Consider the following 20,601-nt stretch of genomic DNA (forward strand, 5'->3'; position numbering starts at 1 on the left):
AAAGTTGCTGTTACGAACCAAGAGTAACCAAGAGTTCTACAACAACTCAATCCAATCCTGTCCACTTGTTAATAAGATTAATGCTACTCTGTGATGTTTAATAGATGCCCACAGCACAAACACACACACATGTACACACACACACACTCTGTTTCTGCACGGCCCTGATTCTGATCCACAGAACATCTAAATGCAATCAGTAGATAATAAATTGAATGAATCCAGCTGTGATAGACTAGTGTAGTATTAAAGGGGAACCACTATGAGAATCAGCAGCAGTAATTAAGTGAACCGGAGGAATAAGTGTCATTAAGTTAGAGTATTCCCTACTATGTTTCCAAAGGGTTGTAGCTCATTAAAATGCAATTTGACCTTATCAATAGTAGCTATTTAAAAACACACCACATACTTTTTCTTGTCTAGATATCCCAGGAGTCACTGATTATTAGATTTTTTGTTTAATATTAGCCAATAACCAAACAGTTTTCTTATTCACAGTGAGACCAAGCACCAAAATATCATAATAAAGTATATAGATCTAGGACAAAGACATGGCTACATTATATGCACGTATGTTCTTCATACATAAAGTGCAATGTAAGATAAAGTTGACAGTGCTTATGTGGTGTCAAGTAATATCTATGTACATTTAAAATGGATGTGTGATGATGCTGGAACATTGTCTCTTGTTCTTTTTCCAGTTACTATGATATACTGTACGTCCATATGTGTTTGATTTGATTGCTGTCACGAAAGACGGCTCTCCCTGCTCATGCCTTTTCACTGCATCCTCTGAAATTAACTGTTCCCTTTTTTCTCACCACAGTGGAGGCTTTTCTAGCTTTTCCATACGCTGCTTCATGTACAAAGACTAATAATCACATCCGGCATACAAAGAAAAAGATCTTATGTCTTATTTTGTATAGATTTTTTCATGCTGCAAAGTTAATTGCCTGCTCTGGGACGCAGAGACATGAGCCATTTCTTCCTTTTGGACAACTGCAGGATACTGTGAGGATAATTCGCAATCATCTCCTTTGTTTTATAGTCTCTTGACCGATAAATCAAAATTTCATTATGCAAATTAAATTAAGTGCAGTGTGTTATCATCCTCATCTGTCATAGCGGGAAGAATGCAGCACAAATGAAAGCTGTGACTTTAATATAGCCTTTGCAGAAACATTTTTCCCTGTTTTCTGCAGTTGTTTCATTAAAAATAGGCAAAATACATCCTTTTTGAAATACATTGTTCTGGACCCTTCAGTTACGCAACTATGCACGCGTAGCATTGACATTGGCTGGTCATGAATGATATATTTCCCTCTGTGATTGATCAAACCTTTTAAGTTAATTTGCCAATGCAGGAAAAAGGGTCTCAATCGTCATGAGTCAGGCAACCACAGCAGCAAATATCAATTTCAGTTGCTTTAATCTGCATTCAAAGTAATAACTCACTCTTGACAGGACAGGAAGTTACAGTGTTAAACTCATGTGAATGATGTGTAAGAGTGTGCGCACTGTATACTGATATTGTCACGGTGTAAATGTGTGTGGGGGAAACCGGCCGCCATGCGAGACAGCACAAGCCTGTAGCAGTAAGTAGATATTCTCCATTTACGCTATCACCCACACACACACACACACACACACATACACAGCATAATCCTCCAGGACAACCTGTTCCGGTGAATTTGCAGCTCTATTTGTTTCAGTGCAGCTGGCTGAGAGCCCGGCTTCCAAGGCCATCAGGGCCCGCATTTGGCCGCGAGAACCCCAGGGACTGGTGATGCCGGCTGGGCCGCAGAAAGAGACAAGAGCAGGTTGGTACGTCCATGCCAGCGCCCGACTTAGATCAAACACAGGCGCAGACACGCACATCCCTAAATAAAGACGTAAAATAAAAACAATAAAACACGTTAGAAATTACATAAAATCTGGTAAAATGATTTGCTGAAAGACTGAAATGAACCGTTTGTGTCATACATACAAGACTCATCCACTGTGACTATAGAGGAAGATTACTGAGTGTTTTGGTAGAAAACACTTGCACTGGGTCAGTGAGTAACATTTTTCTTGACTTGATTGAGTGGAGAGGCCTAGTATCAAAATTTAAAAGGTTTTTATTCCGCTTCATATTGATTTTTTTTTTTCTGGTAAATTCAGACCATCAGCGAGTCAACACCACAACACACTGATTTACACTCATTGTCCTGGTTCTTCAGCTGCTGATTGACTGCAGGTTGACAATAGAGTTGTGTCAGTGCAAAAATAGATAGAGTATTGATTTTACTGTTGGATCTTATTACACATGTCCTGTTTATCCCTGCTAATATCTTAGCATTTGCTTGGCAGTGTATTGGTCGTACTACTGTATCCTGGGTAAACAAATATCAAATATGTGTGCGTACATAAGAGAGAAAGAGGTTGAACAAGGCTCTTGGTGGCTGTGAGTGAATTATTTTTTCAATCAAGCAAGCCTTAACTTTTCAGCTACATTAGATGGAAAACAGAGAATTTGTGACATGCTCCAAACTGTAATTGCAGTTTGGCAGTGTGAGGGAACCTATCACAGTGGCATCGTCTCATTAGCGTTACACTGTGTTATGTTGCTGCTGTTTCATGTGTTGGACTTAAGAAGTAAATTGAAGCGGATTTACTTCTTAATTAGCTCTCTTTGAGGTTTTGGCAATGAAAACATTTCATCAGTTAATAGCAGTGGTGAGAAAACTTTATCTTGTAAAACAGCAATCAATAACAACACGGACTTTCTTTCATCTCAACTTATTAGAGCATTGAAGTTGAACTCTGCACACAGTGCGCAGCGATGTTAATGCATTATGGATCGAGTGTGATGGCAGAGGAAAAGCATAGAGGAGCTTATTGCAATAAGTGAGTGGGTGAGCAAGTGAGTGAGTGAGTGAGTAGGTGAGTGAGTGAGTGAGTGAGTAGGTGAGTGAGTGAGTGAGTGAGTGAGTGAGTGAGTAGGTGAGTGAGTGAGTGAGTGAGTAGGTGAGTGAGTGAGTGAGTGAGTAGGTGAGTGAATGAGTGAGTGAGTGGGTGAGTGAATGATAAAATGTTGACAAATGAAATGACTGAGTGATGCAATTAACGAATGAGTGCATGAGTGAATAAGAGAGGGATCATGAGGGAATGAGTGAAGTAATGAATGCAGTTAGGCCGCATTTACACTGCATGTCTTGACGCCCAGATGCCTATATCCTACATCTACTTCTACAATATCCGATACCTTTGTTCACACTTGCTTAAAACTTGAAACAACCTGCATGCGTAAACGAGGGTTTGGTTACCGAAATGGAGGTAAACAATTTGTTTTTGTTTTTTTCAGCGGACAAAAGTTGTGCCAGCTGTGCACATGATAATTAACCTTAAACGTCATTGAAATGCGAAAAAGTATAAGATGGTCGCATTTTCAATGCAAGTGTGAATTTCACTGACAGGGAATATCTGATCTGTCTGTTTAAATGACAGTCGCATCAGCAGATATCCGATTACTATCAGATTTATTTCCACATATGATTGAGGCCCGAAACAGATCTGAGAATATCTGATTTCCTGTTTACATGTTCATAATACATATATGATCTGTGCCACATGTGAGCAAAAATCAGCATTGGGTCACTTGTACCAAGCAGTGTAAATGCGGCTTTAGTGAGTGAGTGAGTGAGTGAGTGATAAAATGTTGACAGATGAAATGACTGAGTGGTGCAATTTGTGAGTGAGTGAGAGATAAAGTAATTAAGAGTGATTAAATTAGTGAGTTAGTGAAATTAGTAAGTGAGTGATGCAGTTAGTGAGTGAGTGAATGAGTGAGGAAGTAAGGAATGCAATTAGTGAGTGAGTGAATGTGATGGAATAAGTGAGTGAGAGTGAGTCAGTAAGTGATAAAATGTTGACAACCAGAAATAAGTGATTGAGAAAGTGATGCAATTAGCGAGTGAGTGAATGAGTGAATGGAAGTAAGGGTTGCAATTAGAGAGTGTGTGTGAGTGAGTGAAGTGAAGTGAAGGGAAATTACTGAAATTAAAATAAAAGCAGGTTTGAATAAATAAAGGCCAGTTGGAAATAAAGGTCGCTATAATTATTCACATGGTTGATTCAGCATAATGAACATTTCCACAGTTCTGATTCAGTACAACAACAGGTTCATGTCATCACACCATTTGATGGCTTTTTTTTCTTGATCAGTATGAATGGTACAAAAACTTTGTGGGGGTGGAATTACCAATTATTAAGTGCTGAAATGGTAAAACCCTTCGCTTATACTCTTACTCACTATGCTTACTAACTAATTACTTCCACTCTCTTAACTTGCAGTTGTTTGGATCTGTGTTAAGCCGCTGTCAGCGAAACCGAACACCCCTTGCAGATGCTTCACATTAAAAGCCCTCCAAGAAAGGGAGGAATTATGCCTTTTAAACCACTAAAAGGCTTTTAATGTGCAGCATATGTCAACTAAGTGTTGAGTTTATTTGATAGTAGCGAGTAAGAACATTTCTAGTATAATGAGAAATTCAGAGGAATGCAATAGTGAGTATGAAATTAGTCTATTGTTGTAGTGATTGAATTAGAGCTTTGGAAATGTGAATTATTCTCAAAGACAATGAGTGAGAGAGGAAATCAAGGGTGGCAACAACAGAGAAAGCACAGAGAGCGAGTGGGTGAGCGAGTGGGTGAGCGAGCAAGCGGCAGAGTAAATAAGTGAGCAAAGCAGCGAGTGAATCACGGGAGACCAACAAGCCATGGAAGTTGAACTCTAATGTCGACCTGTGCAGAATCTGTAAGTCATCACCTACTGAGTTCACTGTGGGCACATCCAGCTGTGTCATCCGAGCGCCAACCTCCGGGGCTGAAAAACGAAGCCAATGCGAAATTGCCAAAAACTGCATTTCCTTGACTGGCCCCTTGAGGCTCCAAAAGCGAGTCAATCCCCATAGACCACCATGTTAAAATGTCCAACTTTACAGCAGAAATAAACATGTTTGCAGCCTGGTACAAAAAATGGTTTTGGTCTCTATAGCTAATTTCATGACAACTGTATGGGGGTGAATTTTATATAACTCACCCGTTTGAATCTTAAGGCTTAAAGTTTTGCATAATTAAAGGCGTGGACGCTTTGAGTGACAGGTGGGTGCCGTCACAGGCAAGTTGCTACCACAGCAACAATGATGGTTAGGTTGCCTAAAAAAAGTCTTGTTCAATGTTTGGTTGTACTAAAAGACCCTCTAAGGAGTCCTATGTTTTTTTCCAGCAGATACATTTTGTTTTAATGGTTTTAAGCCTGTTTTCCGCTAGCAAAATTAGCATTAGCATTATCACAGTTAACCACAGACTGTAAATGCACCACAATAACCAAGCTAGCAGGGTCAGCGCCACCCTCTCGTCCAAATATGGTCGCTTCTGGCTCCAAAAATCCAAGATGGTGACAGTCAAAATACAAACCGGGAGTCCACAAACCAATGGGTGACGTCATGGTGGCTACATCCATTATTTTTTTACCGTCTATGGTGTCATCCAGCTGTCAACACAGCCCGCTTTGGTGAAGTTCCATGTTTGGATGGAAAAACCTGTCGTTTTCCTGCAGGTACACAGAAGGCATGAGATATCAACACACAGTGGCACTGATAGTGTTAAATATTTATCATTTTCTCCACAGGCACAAAAATATAATAAAAGTGTGTGTACAATTTGTGTACATGTGTGCATTTGTGTGTCTCTCTCCATTGAGTGAAATACGTCACTAACCTGTCTTGTCAAGGGCAATCTACCCTGTCTGTTTCCTCAACTGATGCAGAAAGAAAACCAGAAAGAAATAGAGAACGAAGGAAGGTAAAAGAGGAGAATAAAATGTAAAATAAAGAGATGATGAGGGAGAGTAATTGATAGATAGGAAATAGAGAATGAGATAGAGAGAGGGTAAGACAGAATAAAAGAAAGTCCATTAAAATTATTGAAAAAGATACAGACTGAGACTATAGATAGGCTACTTTTGATGTTTTTTAGGAGGAGAGCAGAGGTGGCTCTAGTTGACTGCACAGCAGAGAATAATACAGCACTAAAGTAGTTACAGCATCAGTGCAGGGTTATGTAAGACTCTGTCATAGATCTTTCTACTCTTCCATTCAGGCCAAAGCTTCAGAAAAAGCACATTCATATTTTTTTTTGCTGCCATTGAACAGTGAATTTAATTTAACTTTGTAATAGATGATCAAAAAGAAAGTTTCAGTTTAGAGCAGTGTTTTCACATTAATCATCTATAAGTAATATGACCGTAAGAAACAGGCAATGAAAAGAAACTGAACACAGGGACACAGTTTTGACTTTAACACATTTGACTGTCATTGCAACCTGTCCCAGCAGAGTAAAACTATCAATGAATGCACACTAATTTGTAATATATTTCCTGATCTCTCTAATTTTTTAGCTTGCTAAACATTTCTGTACAAGATCTGCTGTTTGTAGTTTTAATTGATCTATTATTGCATTCAGTGTTAGTAAAACTCTCGATAAATGTTCAGGAAAAACAAACAAACACCCAAACCACTTTAAAGCTGCATTAATTAATTTTTTAGTAACCAGCTGACAAAGTTGATATGGTGAATGTGTTAGCAAACTCTTACCTATTTACACATCGAACACACAAGCTGCAACATTAGCATTCCTTTGAAACTCCATCACTTATCTTCACCTTTAGCTCTGTTTTGGTCTCCACCAACCCATGAAAACAAATGAGTCATTTGGTGCTAGATGTTTGACTTTCATTTGCTTTTCACTAACTTTGCTTGTTGTTTGGTACCTGACAGGTAGCTTACAGTTGGTTTCTTCACTGCCTGCTGCTGCTTTAAAGCAGAGATACACTTGTTTTTGCCCACTGGGGACAATGGAGCAACCTGCATATTGAAATATTATCACCATCTAAAGATGTTATGGAGAATGTGTGGCAGAAGCCCAATACTTTCCCTTTAGCTCTAATTACTATTTCCTGAGGCAAATATCTGGCTCTCCAGCTGCTAAATGTTCCACTGTGTTCACCAGTTAGATGCTAACTTTGTCAATCTGCCATTTGGTTCTGGGCAGGTAGCGTGCAGTTAAAACACTAAAAAACTGCTGCCTGCTGGTGTTACAAATGACGTTAATGAGAGCATAAATTTTTTTTATTGCTTTGGAAAACCAGAGCAATGGATGAAACAAGGCTAAAAGGCTTGTGTCGGTTGATGATTATCTGTGGATTTGTCACTACAAGTGACACCTTTCACATTACTGTAGCCATTTGATCTATTTTAATATTTCAAAAAATATAGATTAGTGCAGTTTTAACTTTAGCTGAACAACTCTTTACACTAGAATAGGCGGAAAAAGACATGACTAAATGTATTTAAAGTAAGACAGGTCTTAAAGATGTTTTTGCTTTCTCTTCCTACAGTGCTCTTCCACCTATGAAACCTCCAGTAGTGTTGAACAACCCTCTGTGCACTACTGATACTGCATATGCTAAGCCAACAGAGCCCAAAAGGAGAAATATATTCTCTATATTTAGGTTTGTTTTTTTGTAAGGACACCAGAGGATTCTTCTAACTTGTAAATGAGCAACCTGCACCCAACATGCTCAGTGAAGCTGGAACTTTCAGCGGTAGCAGCTTTGCAGTCAGCCAGAGCACAGGAGGTCTATTGTGCTGTTGGCCCTCCCACACACACACACAGCTAAATGCTACAACATTAACATAATCAGGAAAAAAAAAAACCTGGCATATAGCAGCTGCAGAATGGATAATGGACACAGAGTCATTTCAAATTCCATTTCTGCAGAGCAGAAATACCAATTTCGCATTGTGGTGGGTATTATGCTAAACGTGCTTTGTATAGCATTAAGAAGAATGAGTGGATGTTGACATACAAGGTTAACAAAGGAATATGCACGGTTGTGAGGTGAACACTCAGGGTGGGAAATTACCAAGAAGAGTCACCACAGCCTGTTATGTGGGGTGGAACAGGTGAACCCAAGCGCAGACACTCAGGCTCAGAGGCAGATGACGTTTAACAGATTTATTGTAATGCGCTTCAGAAGGGGACGAGATGACCGGGGATGGCTGGAGACGGCAGGAGGAATGGAGATGTCAAGGCGGCGTTGTTGATGGAGTTTGTGAGGGAGAATGAATAAGCAGGCAGATGAGCAGACAGGCAGGCAGGCAAGCAGGCAGTCAGACAGGCTGGCAGGGATCTTGAAGCACATGGGACAAACAGGCGTTAATCAGTTGCAAACACGAGGAAACTAACTTGGAGAATATCAAAAAGAAAATAGCAAAGCGAGCCAGAGTATAGCACACTAACAGAAGCAACAATCTGGCGATGAGTGGGAGAAACGCCAGAGTATATTTAGCAGAGAGGTGATGAGACAGGTGTGTTGGCTGAGGAGGTGATGCACTGATTTCAGGCAGGTGTGTAGGATCCAGGTAAGCGGCAGGAACACACACACACACACACACACACACACAAACACACAAACTGGGGACACGGAGCACAGGAGGAATGGGGAACACATGAAAACATAAGCAGAGACAGGGACGCAGCCCAATTCTGTGCCTCCTACTACTGCCCTCTACCTTGACAAGGATTTCCAACTGAAACCCAGACCCGAGTAAAGCTTAGTAGCCTGAAACTCAAGTATCACAACCACCCTGAGTTTTAAAATGGACACAATGAGGGAACAACAAGGGAAACTGTAGAATAATCGTGCCACTTTCAGAATAACTTCAGCGTTATTTTCACAATGTTTGGGGAAGTACAGAAAAGAAAAGATTGATAACACCATGTATGTACGTTAAATACAAAACTAAAGCCAGGAGATGATTAGCTTAGCTAGCTAGCTTGAAGCAGAGGAAAACTGGCTGGCCAGGCAATTTTTTTTCTTTTCCCCAGAACATAAACCCCCGCAAATCTTAACTTTATACTTCTTAATTTTGTTACTGTTGGACAGAGCTAGGCTACTAATCTTTTTGCTAAACTAGCTATCTTTAACGGACATATATGAAGAGTGGCATCAATCTTCTCATCTAAATCTCACAAGAAAACACATATAATATAGCATATTTTACAAAAAAAAAAAACTCTTCCTTTATGCAAAATGTCACAGGAATTGTACTGCATTGGTTTCATTTTAGTTATCCAGGAATTAAAGTAGTGCTGCAGTCAGTGTTACACTGCATAGTTGTTGGAAAAATCCACCTAAACAACACTTTTAATCTGATAATATATTGTATTTTTATACCTTTTTGCTCTCTGCTGGTTGCTAACTTGCTAAACATAATCATATGCTTATAATCATATAATCAGTTTTCTTCTGGTAGCAGCAATTCACTTTGACAATATTTCAATATTTGTTCAGCATCTAAACCATCAATATGTCCCTCAGAATCCAAGAACAAAGGTTTCTTTCTACACCTGCAGTTTTCCTTTTAGCAGCAAGCATTCTGACATTCACATGCAGGGGAATCAGAGCTCCCCATTTCTTCACTGACAGAGGTTGAAACAGATATAAATGCAATGCAGCCACAGCGTTTGTTGCACATTTCAGCAAGGGCACGATTTGCTTTCTCAACGTGAGAAACTCACGCTCCGTTGCTGTTACTATGCTACTGCTATTGCTCCCTCCGCCTACACTTACAGCCAACAGCTATAATACTAAATAAGTCCTGCAATGAACATGAGCATCACAGACACAGAAACATAGCAGTTTTATTTTTCATTGAATATGTCACCGAAGAGGTGAAGCACCTGCTTTAAGGAGGCAGGGCATATGTGGAAACGTGTTGTCAAGGCCAGTTACGTCTACAGCATCACGTTGTTTCATCAGCTAGAACACGCTTGTCAAGTTTCATCCCATGAAAACACATTGTGTACTTTATCCCTTGAGTTTTTGTGTAGGCAGCCGTCATGTCCCTCCACTTTACCGCGACTGGAGTGACAAAGCTTTCCCTCTCTGGCATTTTACTTTGACGTTCAGCACCAAACAGGCTGCTGAGTGGAAGAACATGCTGGGTTTTTTTTTTGTTTTTTTGTTTTACTTTCATTGAGTGTGTGTGTGTGTGTGTGTGTGTGTGTGCGTGCCCTTCTGCTCCTGTGCTGAAAATAAACCATCACACAGCGAGGCACGCTCATGATTTTAATATGAGCAGCAAAGAGAAAGAAAGGAGGGAGGGAACAGAGAGGAAGATGCAAAACACTCAAGTTTGTTGCAGGATGTTAACACAACAGGACACATTCCTATTCAACTCTGTTCTATACATTATATATACGATCCTCCTGTACATAGAAAAAGGGAAAGGGTGAGTGTATTTGTACTGTGTCTTTATTGTGTGATGTAATGGAGGGAGGTCATGGACGCGAGCACCGCTGGAGCGATGGAGGTCAGGCAATCAAAATGTAGCGCTGGTGGGGGAAACTCTCTGCTGCTCTGCACTGTGCTCACTTGAGCCTGTCTTCCTTTACTGCATACACACACACACACACACACACACACACACACACACATACACATTCATAGGAGTAACAGATGCATGTGTACACACAAACACACACTCAGTGGCTGCGATGAAAATGAATGCTGCGCTGGCCTGAGGGGCTGAATTGTTACTGGAGAGCCTGAATAAGAGGGTAGGCTGTATTCTAGCATTATAATGTTGATCTATTAGAGCCATTAAAAAACACAATACAGCATTTGGCTCTCTATTGAGGGAGTTCAACATTTGCAAATTCTCATTTTCTAATGATAATAATAATAATAATTTCTTCTTCATGAGGCAGAGTGAAGGCAAAACAACTATATCAGCAAACATTTAGTTATGAGAGCAGATTTGCACTGTCGAATCTTTACAGCTGCAAATTTCAAAACCATATTCATGTCAACAAACTCTCAAACAAATTTTACTTTACAGTAAAAACAATCACAGCACGACAAGGCAATGATGTCATCTTCGGTTTAGCTGATTGGTATCAGCTGTTTCATACAGGCTTCACAATGACTGGCTCATTCACAGCTGCATGACAATCAGCTGACTAATAACATCCAATCATATTCATGCCGGTGTTACTGCTACTCTGCCAAAGACGTTTGCAGCAGAAGCTCCTTCCACCACCCCGAACTCTTTTGTATGCATTAATTAAATCAATAATGTCAAAAAAGTAAGATTGATGATTGCTTTCGATTATGTTTAGAGCTGCATCGGAAAATTCATTATAAATTCATTATAAAATGCTGTTTGACCTGCTGCTCCCTACATAACCGACTGCTCATGCTGTCAGTTTTGAAAACGGTTGTGCTGATTTTACTAAATATAAAATTTCTCTATGAATTTGATATACAAAGTGGAGATATCCACAAACAAAGCTGCAACTGAAGTCTGCAGCATGTTAATAGTATACTGGGATAGAAACATCTTATTGTACAACCACCATCAAAAAAGTGAATCAATACAAGATTTAATTTTTCCGTTTGAACTCGAGAAAGTAATTCAGACCGGTGTAAGACTTAGATTTAATGATATGAAGTTGATCAATTGTACAAATAAACCAAAGTACCTCTTTAATCCGAGAAAAGACTTTGTACAAGTGTGTTGTGTGGAAAGATATTCAAGCAAAAGTTTGCATACAAACTCCACTAAGGAAAGCTGGTCATGCATATGTAGAGCTGATTATGTTAATTCACCATGAAAACTTTTAAAACTTTGTTCTTGACGGGTCAGCTCCATTAAAAACCAGTGAGGCTCAACAGCAGACAGCTTGATAGATCAATAGTGAAATTTTAGAGAAGTTTTAAAGTTCAAAAGAACTTTCTACGCTCAGACTGTGAGGGGTTTATTAAGGTAGGAAATTAAGTGAAATGCAAAGTGGATACAGCAAAGTTTCTCTATTACTTAAGCATAAAAGATCATCAAAACTAATTAAAACCTGTGAACTTTTATGGGTTTCTGGATCCAGCTACATAAATTCATGTTTGGCTTTTGTTGTCGTGTCTTTCACTGAGTTGATGGTACTAAAAAAAAACCCTAAGCACGTTTTGTCTGATTCAAGTGATGGAGTGATAACGATGAACAGGTGGCTGCTCTGAAGGTCCCTGACGGATTTGTAAAGGACGGTGTGGGCTCATCTTTTGTTCATTTGTCCTATTGATTTCCCAGGTGTTTTAATAACTCCATCCATGAAATATTGCTGTTCAAGGCAAAAATGAATTTTTTATTTAAAGTTGATATAAATGTTAAACTAGTTTAATTCAATATGGAATGGCATTGATTCACTTGACATGCAGGGACTAAAAAACCTTGCAGATGACGTTGGTGACATGGGTCAACATTTGAGCTTGTCTAATAGTTGAGTTTATGAGCAGCTATTTGCAAAACTAATAACATTCCCAAAAGCTACTTTGTGTTAAGTACTAATTAGCAAATGTTAGAATGCTATCATACTAAATTAATATAGTTAACATGGCAAAGCATTCCAAATATCAGCATGTTGTGTATGGACACAAACTCATGTTGTTTTCTGCACTGACAGGTGCTGTAAGCTAAAAAAAAAAAAAAAAAAGGTTTTTTCAAAAAGTCTGTAATTAATTGTGAGCATGCTGAGATTAGCATTTAGCTCAAAGCACTGCTGTGCCTGAGTACAGCCTGACAGACCTGCTAATGCAACTCTTAGTGGGGCGTGTTGGTTAGATACATGTGAGACAATAAAATATGATCCAGTCAGACAGATTGAGTGTTTAAAGGCTTATCAGATGTGGTTTGTTATACTCATTGACAGGATTTTACATCTCTGCAAAGTTATCACAGCAGCAACTATGTTATCTTTCGTCACAATCACTGAAGTATAAATACAGTATTCATGTTACAAAGTAATCTACCAGGAATGTGCACACGCATGTATGTGGTTGGCCAAAGCAGTCACCATGCATTGCAACAAAAGTTGAGTCTTTTTCAACTTTTTTTGCTGCAGCCCTCCGTTTTAGCGCCCCTGCTGCATCGACGGGCTCCATTCAAATGACTGAGGGGGCTGCATTTTTTCCACGCAGAGCTAATGTCAGTCTGAATGCCGCCTTACAGCCAAAATGCACCAGGCACTAACACGGCGCGACACATCTGCCGTGGCATGGCTGCAGCACAGCACATCCATTATAATTAAGTGAAGCTACTACATTGACCACGCGTGCTTGTCCTGCTGCTCATCTCTATTTTTACCCTCCAACAGGCAAAAACTACATCGAACTGTGTAAAAATGATTACAATCTGTTACAAAATGATTAAAACAAATACTTCGTTGTAACAGAGGCAATGCAACACAGCAGTGCAAACTTTTTATTTTGTCATTGCACATTAAAATAAATCATGTGACCCATGATCCTGTAGTTAAAATGATCTAGTTAATAAATTCAGTACCAGTTAATATAGCCTACACTCCCAAACCCTGCATAACCAACTGCATTATCATCTGGCAACACAATGGCTGGCACAAACCCGGCTCCGCTCTGCCTACATGACTCGTCACGTCCTTGCCTGGTGTATTTCAGTCTTGTTATATATTTGATGCCATATGTGCTAGCTGAAGTAAATTTTAAACTTGTTTATTACAGCTATCATTGAAAAATTAATATAAGTGCTTACTTGAGCACAGCTGTTGGTATCAACAGAATTTGAAATATTTCAGATAGTTTAGTTTTTAATTTTATTTCTGTGTCATGCCAAACATTTGGCTCATTCGACATGAGATTACAAGACACCACTATTTAAAAAAAACACGCATCATTGGGTAGTGCATATACAAAGAATATACAGAAGCATGATGACAAAATATAGAGCAAAAATCCCTGAACTGTTCACAGAAAAGAAATTCAACATATCTACAGATCATCTCGATAAAGTTCTTTTTTCCTCTTCTCTCAGGCTTTCCACAGATAACTGGTTAATTTATATGTTTCATATGTGAACAACCAACTCAGTCTTTGCGCATCATTCATATTTACAAAATCACCATTTTCCTAAAAAAGCACTGCACAGTTCCTGATAAAAAGGACATTAGAAAACAAAATGGAAATCATTTTCTATATAATTTAGACGGCACATTAGACAAATCCGCTTTCCCTCCTTTAGATTAACACAACAGTCAGAGGTAAAATACCAGGCGGGCACACAGAGATCTTTGCTTTTTAGACAAATTATATACAAAATAATTCTCAGTACCACTTTTTATCATCGTAAAGATACGCAGTTTTAGTCTAGTCCATTTATCATCGGCCCACTGATCTTTGTTCTGAGCAAACACAGATTCTCTGAACAAATGTTGAGCTTTTCATTATTGGAAAAAAAAGCCTCAACAAACCCAGAGTTGCAGAACAATGCACACACATCTTTTAATCATCTGTTTATCCCAGATGAATATCTGTCTTGTCAACCTACTATCTTCCATATTAAGTAACCGATTCCATAACTGAGCTGTACATATCTTCCAATGCGCCTCACATGGTTCCCATCATGTGTCCCCACACTATAGCCAACTTTGGTGCATATTTGTGCAAAAACAGAAAAAATCTTATAGCTCTATTTTGCACTGATTCAACCCCAGCAGTATAATCAAGCACAGGGTACTTTTGAGAACTCATATCCTTCAGCTTTTTACTTTTACCAATGAAACTTGACACCTTTTTATGAGATTCTTGTGTTCATTAATATAGAAACAGAGATATGTCTATGAATCTGCATAATTCAGCTTATGTGATCCAACTTTAAACAGACAGTATTAAAAAAAGGTTATGTAGTGAACTGCTCTGAATCAAAAATTAAAATAAAATACATTTGTTCAACTGGAGATAATCTTTGTCAGGAGAGGCAGTTGCTCCAGGATTTGGATTGTCTTTGAGAACTTCAATAACCATCTACTTTCTCGAGTGAGCGGGATGGTAGTATAATGATGTGTACTAAAAGAGATTAATTAAAATTATGTTTTACAGATGTCTCTGGTGACTTTACAGAATTTTAGATTATTCTCAAATTTGTACCTAGTTTAAAAAATTTTAAATGGTTTGGCCCCTCCTGCACTACGTGACTTTGTGTACACTCGCTAAGTTCTGTTAGATCCTCCAGAATATCGTCTATACAAGATTTCACCAGACCATTTCATCGCACTACATTTGGACAGTCAGCTTTCTCTGTGAAAGCCACAACTCAGTGAAACGTCCTACCTGATGATATGAAGAGCTGCAGTTACATCAGTACGTTCAAAACCAAATTAAAAAAATCTGCTAAAAACCACTCAGCTCTGTGACTTCTGACTCTTAATTTACATCTCATGGTCTTCTCATGAACACAAATAATCTTGCTTTAATTTGAAAAGGCTTACGATATTAATTTCTAGTTGACATTGTGAGTGCATGTGATGTGCTATTGTGTGTAGCTTTGTATTATGTGTCCTGTGTGTTTTTTAGCTTTGTACTGTTTGTTATTGAGCAAAGATGAAAATTAGCTATAAGTTAACTCTGGTTCAGTACATTAAATGGTAACATGGTCCCAGTAAATACAATACAACAACAACAACAGTACAATTTCTGTTAACTTCCTTAAACATTAGACTATGATCCATAAACATCAAGACTTGTTTTAGCTTTACAACCAGTCTCCTGGTTTTGTTGTCAAGAAATAACCGCAAACCCTGCAAACCACACTTAAAATATCTCGCATGGATTTGACCACTTTAACAATATACACTGTTTATTCTGCAAAAGCCTACAGTAACAGACATTAAGGAAGCTGGCACCAGTGACAAACGAGCTCACCAGTGGGTGGCACCTTTATAGCTGATTTAACTTACTTAAATAGATGAGTCAGTGAGGAACACATTGTTATTGGTGGTTTGGGGTTTGTTTTTTAGATCCAAAGCTGCAGCACCCAAGGAGAAATACTGGATGTTGACATTTAACTGAAAAATCTATAAAGAGATGACTCAATTCTGCTGGGTTGTAGAAGTAGTTTTGTGTGTGATATGTAGTAGAATTTTTAGGCAGACCACAATTAGCTGTAATTTTTTTTCCAGTCTGCTGCAGCACTGTAAATAACAGCAAATAGGAGCTCACTACAACAAAGGCAATATTTTACTCAGTCATTCCTACTGTGCCACTTACTGTTTTGTTTATTGAGTATGTTTGTATTGTCTTTCCTCTAATTTCCCCGCTGATCCATTGTCCTGTTAGGTTGCTCATAAGTTACTGAAAGCCCTTTACTGAAGCAGTTTTTAAATTGTAATGGGAACAGGCTATGATATAAAAACGATACCTGCAAGGGCATTCATTACTGTGATTATGGGCACAACTGTGAGGCTGTCAGCAGCTCACAGTAAAGAGCGTCTGTGTGTGTCCTGATACGTTTCAGCCATGTTTCATAACCATGTGGAAACAGCCAGGGGCAGCTGTGCGCCACCGCCGCCGCCACCTCCACCCCCAACTTTCCTGCCAGTCTCCCTCCCTTTGTGTCTTTATTTCTCCGTTTGCCAGAGTACTTTTTCAAAATGTCACCGTCTCATTCTGATGAACCAAGGAAGGACTAAAGTACACAGCTCATTATGATGGAGGATGTGAAAAAATACAGATGATGGCTGGAAACAGCAACAATACCGTTGCTGTCTTCTGTTTTTTTACTCACTACATTACACAGTGCTTTACTTTTTCATCATTTGAGTTAATAATCCACGAACTGAAGCTGTGGCTCGGTCTACTGAAGTATGTGCAATGCAACTACAGCATCCTAAGTCATATCAGCCTTGGTGGCGTGTTCACACTGGCTGTTTTGCATGCTCAGATCAAGTCATGCTTAATTACATGAAGTCCACTGACAGCAATAATGTGGTACAATCAGCTGTATTGCAATATGCTGCTATGCAATGTTTTTGCTTTGTCAGTAATTGTCTCCCCGTAGAGCTGCAACGTGAGAGGATGTTTCCGAGGTCTGGGGTAACGGAGGAAGAAGCCCTGTTAGTTTCCTGCACAGACATGTTGAAGGAAAGGAAGAGTTTTCACATGGTAGATGACTGATGGAACATTTCCAAGACAGGAAATTCTCCACATTGAATAATTAGTGCATAAGATGAGCAAGGACACATACTTATGTAGATAACGACATTAGGGGGAGATACTAACTATGCCTTCCAAGGTGCATTTCTGTAACATCTTGTCACCAAGCTCAAAACTGTAGTGCGTGTGCTGCTAATGGAAACAGAAACTAAAGATTACTCTTCTTTAATCAGCAGCTAAAATATGTTCATTTTTCGAGTCTGTGTCACTTTTGGATGAATTCAGTTATTACAGCCGGTGTTGAAAAATGTAATAAGTGACCCTTATTTTTTTTTTACTTCTTCAAAAAGTAACCACATTACTAATTACTCACCAGTAAGAGTAAATACTTACATTACTTGTTATTTTACTTTAGTTACTCAACCAGGCTCCATCAAATGTGCCTTTTAAACAACTTCAAAACCTCCACATCTTATATCTTCTGTGTTCTTTTTGTGTAGAAAACAAAAATGAGACGTTGTGGTTTAAAGAGCAGTCAGCCTACAGTTTGGAGGTAGTTACTGACCATCAACAGCTAACGTGACGTTAGCCCCAGTGACTGCATATCCCATGAATCCTGAATGTAGCCTTATCAGTGGCTAACGTTAGCAAGTCAGCTAAGAAGACACAACATACAAATGCCACAACTTTGGAGTTACCCAGATTTATGTTTATCCTGTTTTTGTGGCGGCTAATTGTGTCCCCACACCCCCCGCCCCCGCACCAAGCTAACATTAACGCACAGAGACCAAACTGATATCAACCCTCCATCAAACTACTGGTAAGATGGTAAACTGTCCGTGTAACAGAGTGTTACCCGTTTTATTATCATTATATCTTTATATAAGAAGTATTCACATCACTGTAATGTGTTACATTATAATGAGTTATTGTGCAACACTGTTTATGGCACAGTTTGTTCCCAATTTCAAAGACTTATGTTGACTGAAAGCTTAATTTCTATTATCTAAAAAAACAGGAAGTTGTGTCAAATTCACAGCAATCGCATGCACAGTGAGAGTAGTGCGGACAGCAGTCAATGCTGGTTACCTTTAATCATGACGGCAATCTTTCCACAACCTTAACCACATCTCAACAGTGTTTTAAAAATACTTCCATAACCACTCATTCAGCCCACTTCACTACTCTAGTGCAGGTACTGATGCAAATGCTGAAGCATATCAATCTTTAGGACTTCTAAAAACACACGATTAATAATAGGTCTAAAATCAGCACGGTTATCTGTATCCAAGTTACACTTCAATGCCAGATGTAAACAGTGTTTTTGGTTGTCATCCTTCATTCTCTCTCTAAATATTTCCTGATTCTCCACTGTGAATAATTAAGAAAAAGGCCAAAACACATCTCCAAAAATAAATGTCCATTTTCATACTATGTTACTGATTAATGCTAAATAAACATGATTCATCCTAGTGTATCTTGGGTTCATTAAAGCTCTAACATTTGCTATTCTAAGCACCGAGATTCATAATCCTCCACAGTTTGTTTTGTGGCTGCAGCCGCTGGAGTTTCTCCAGAATACAATGAAGAAAACTGTGTTCCCAACATGAATGGGAATATTTGCTGTGTGACAAAGAGCGCCATTGGCAGAACCTCAAATTGATAATCAATGCAAAATGATGTGACAAATACCTTTGCAGACTCTGTATTACTGTAAATGTGCCCTCTATAAAAGTGCTGTTTCTCGCTCTAGCTTGCTGTTAACTGCTTTTTGTGAAACCTGCTAAATGCACCGTAAACTACTCAGATTTTTTAGTAATCTCTCACTCTCTTCATACAATACTCGTGCCAAATGTACATTGCAAGAGTTATTGGTCGCTGTAATCATTCTTCTTCTCCACATTCGCCATGAAATAATCCCTCCAGCATGTATGGAATAGGGGACAAAAGCCACAGTAGAGGTCTACTACTGGACCCAGGACATTCAGTTGCATAAAGCTTCGGTCTCAAATGTGATTTAGTAAGACATGTCTTCAGCTGAAGCTAATATGAGGCTCCAGCAGTCTGAGTCTGAGCCAAATCAAGTGATTTTTTTTGTGTCCTGACAGTAGCATGTAGGTTTATTGCCAGTGTTGTGTTCCAGCAACAAACCTACATCCAACTATCCCTGCACCACAGCTCAGCAAGGAAGCTCATCAGAGGAATTTAACACAAAAAATAATTTTAGAAGATGCCCATTGATTTGATTAACTCAGGGCATTTTCAGACCTATAGTTTGTTTGCTCTGATTTGAATCAGTGGATGAGTTGGCTAACTTGTTTAATTTTCCCCTTGATTTGATTTCTTTTCACACAAGCAAACCAAAAGGCATCACTACAAACTCACTCTGCTTCTTGGTTAGATGTTTTCTGGGGCGGGAACAAGAACGTAAACACAAGAAGAGGGTCCTATCTGCCAAATATCAAAAATGCTGTTTAATTCAAACAGAGTTTGCATTGTAGTTTGTTTGGATCGAGGTCGGATCACGTTCCCACTGCAAATGAACTGCTCTACAATTGGTTTGGGACGAGACCATGTCCACAAAGGGTCTTGGTACAGTTGTTTTGGTCCGTTACTGAGTACAATTGCTGTGTTCAGACTAACCTAAATGAATCACACCAATGGGGAAAATGAACCAGAGTCTGATTCAACCAGATTAAACAGAACAGGTCTGAAAACGCCCTTTTACTGCACCAGAAATGTGTTGCTTCTGGGCTAAAGGAGAGAATTACTACAGTGAACAAAAACTTTTTAAACTTACATTTGGCATGTGTCTGTTGTATTAAGATGGACTAAAAATCTGCGCCTATCTTTTAATAAAAGATGCGGCTCAATCAATATCCATAAATCTAGTCAAGACATAATCGTTTGAGTAAAAACTGAAGGATTTCCCGAGGTACTCGGCAGCACTGAGGCAGATTGTGTGGCCCTATTTTCTTTAAACATTATTATGATACATTACAGCTGTCAAGAGTTTGAACTTGGCCCCTTTACACATACTTTCTCAGATTATTAAAAGCCAAATATATATTCCCCCTGCAGCAACATCTAATAGACCTTTAGTCAAGGCAGGTAAAGACAACTCTATGATATTTATTTCCTCGATAAAAACACTGTAGGGGAAGGTCCTAACAGGTTTTTTAAATGCAGACAATACAACCCTAAAACAACAGAACCAGATCTTTCTTCAAACTCCAGAAATGCTGGTCAACAAGACGTCAGTGACATTTACAGCATCCTGCAAACAGCCCCGATCAAGATAAGAGGATCCCTTTTCTCCTGCATGGCCACTAAACCAGACCAGTGACCCAAACCACCTTTGACCCTTCTAGATCTCCAAGAGCCAGCAACATGGAAAGATCAATTCACCCCCTGCCCCCCCAATCTTCTGGGCAGGCAGACTAAACCTTTAAAATAATCTCTTACATGAGAAAGCGGGCGTTTTTTACCCTCTTGCTTTTATCTTTGTCTTTTTGCCATGCCGGTGGTATACTTGCTCA

General features: G+C 39.1%; 1 protein-coding gene across 3 annotated transcripts in view; it reads right to left on the minus strand.

The window, feature by feature from the left end:
- Positions 1-1,416: 1,416 nt before the first annotated feature.
- Positions 1,417-20,601, minus strand: part of LOC121882592 — a 63,604-nt gene continuing 44,419 nt past the window's right edge. The window contains exons 7-9 of one of the 3 annotated variants that reach the window (XR_006092124.1): positions 7,970-8,236; positions 5,518-5,596; positions 1,417-1,880 (exon numbers count right to left, since the gene is read on the minus strand). The gene's annotated coding sequence lies outside the window, so the exon portion shown is untranslated. Of the gene's footprint in view, positions 1,881-5,517; positions 5,597-6,084; positions 8,237-10,345; positions 10,503-20,601 lie in introns of those variants that run through there. The other 2 variants (XM_042390938.1, XM_042390941.1) reach the window with 2 other exon arrangements.

This window comes from Thunnus maccoyii, chromosome 17, assembly GCF_910596095.1.
Source record: "Thunnus maccoyii chromosome 17, fThuMac1.1, whole genome shotgun sequence".
NCBI classification, from domain to species: Eukaryota; Metazoa; Chordata; class Actinopteri; order Scombriformes; family Scombridae; genus Thunnus; species Thunnus maccoyii.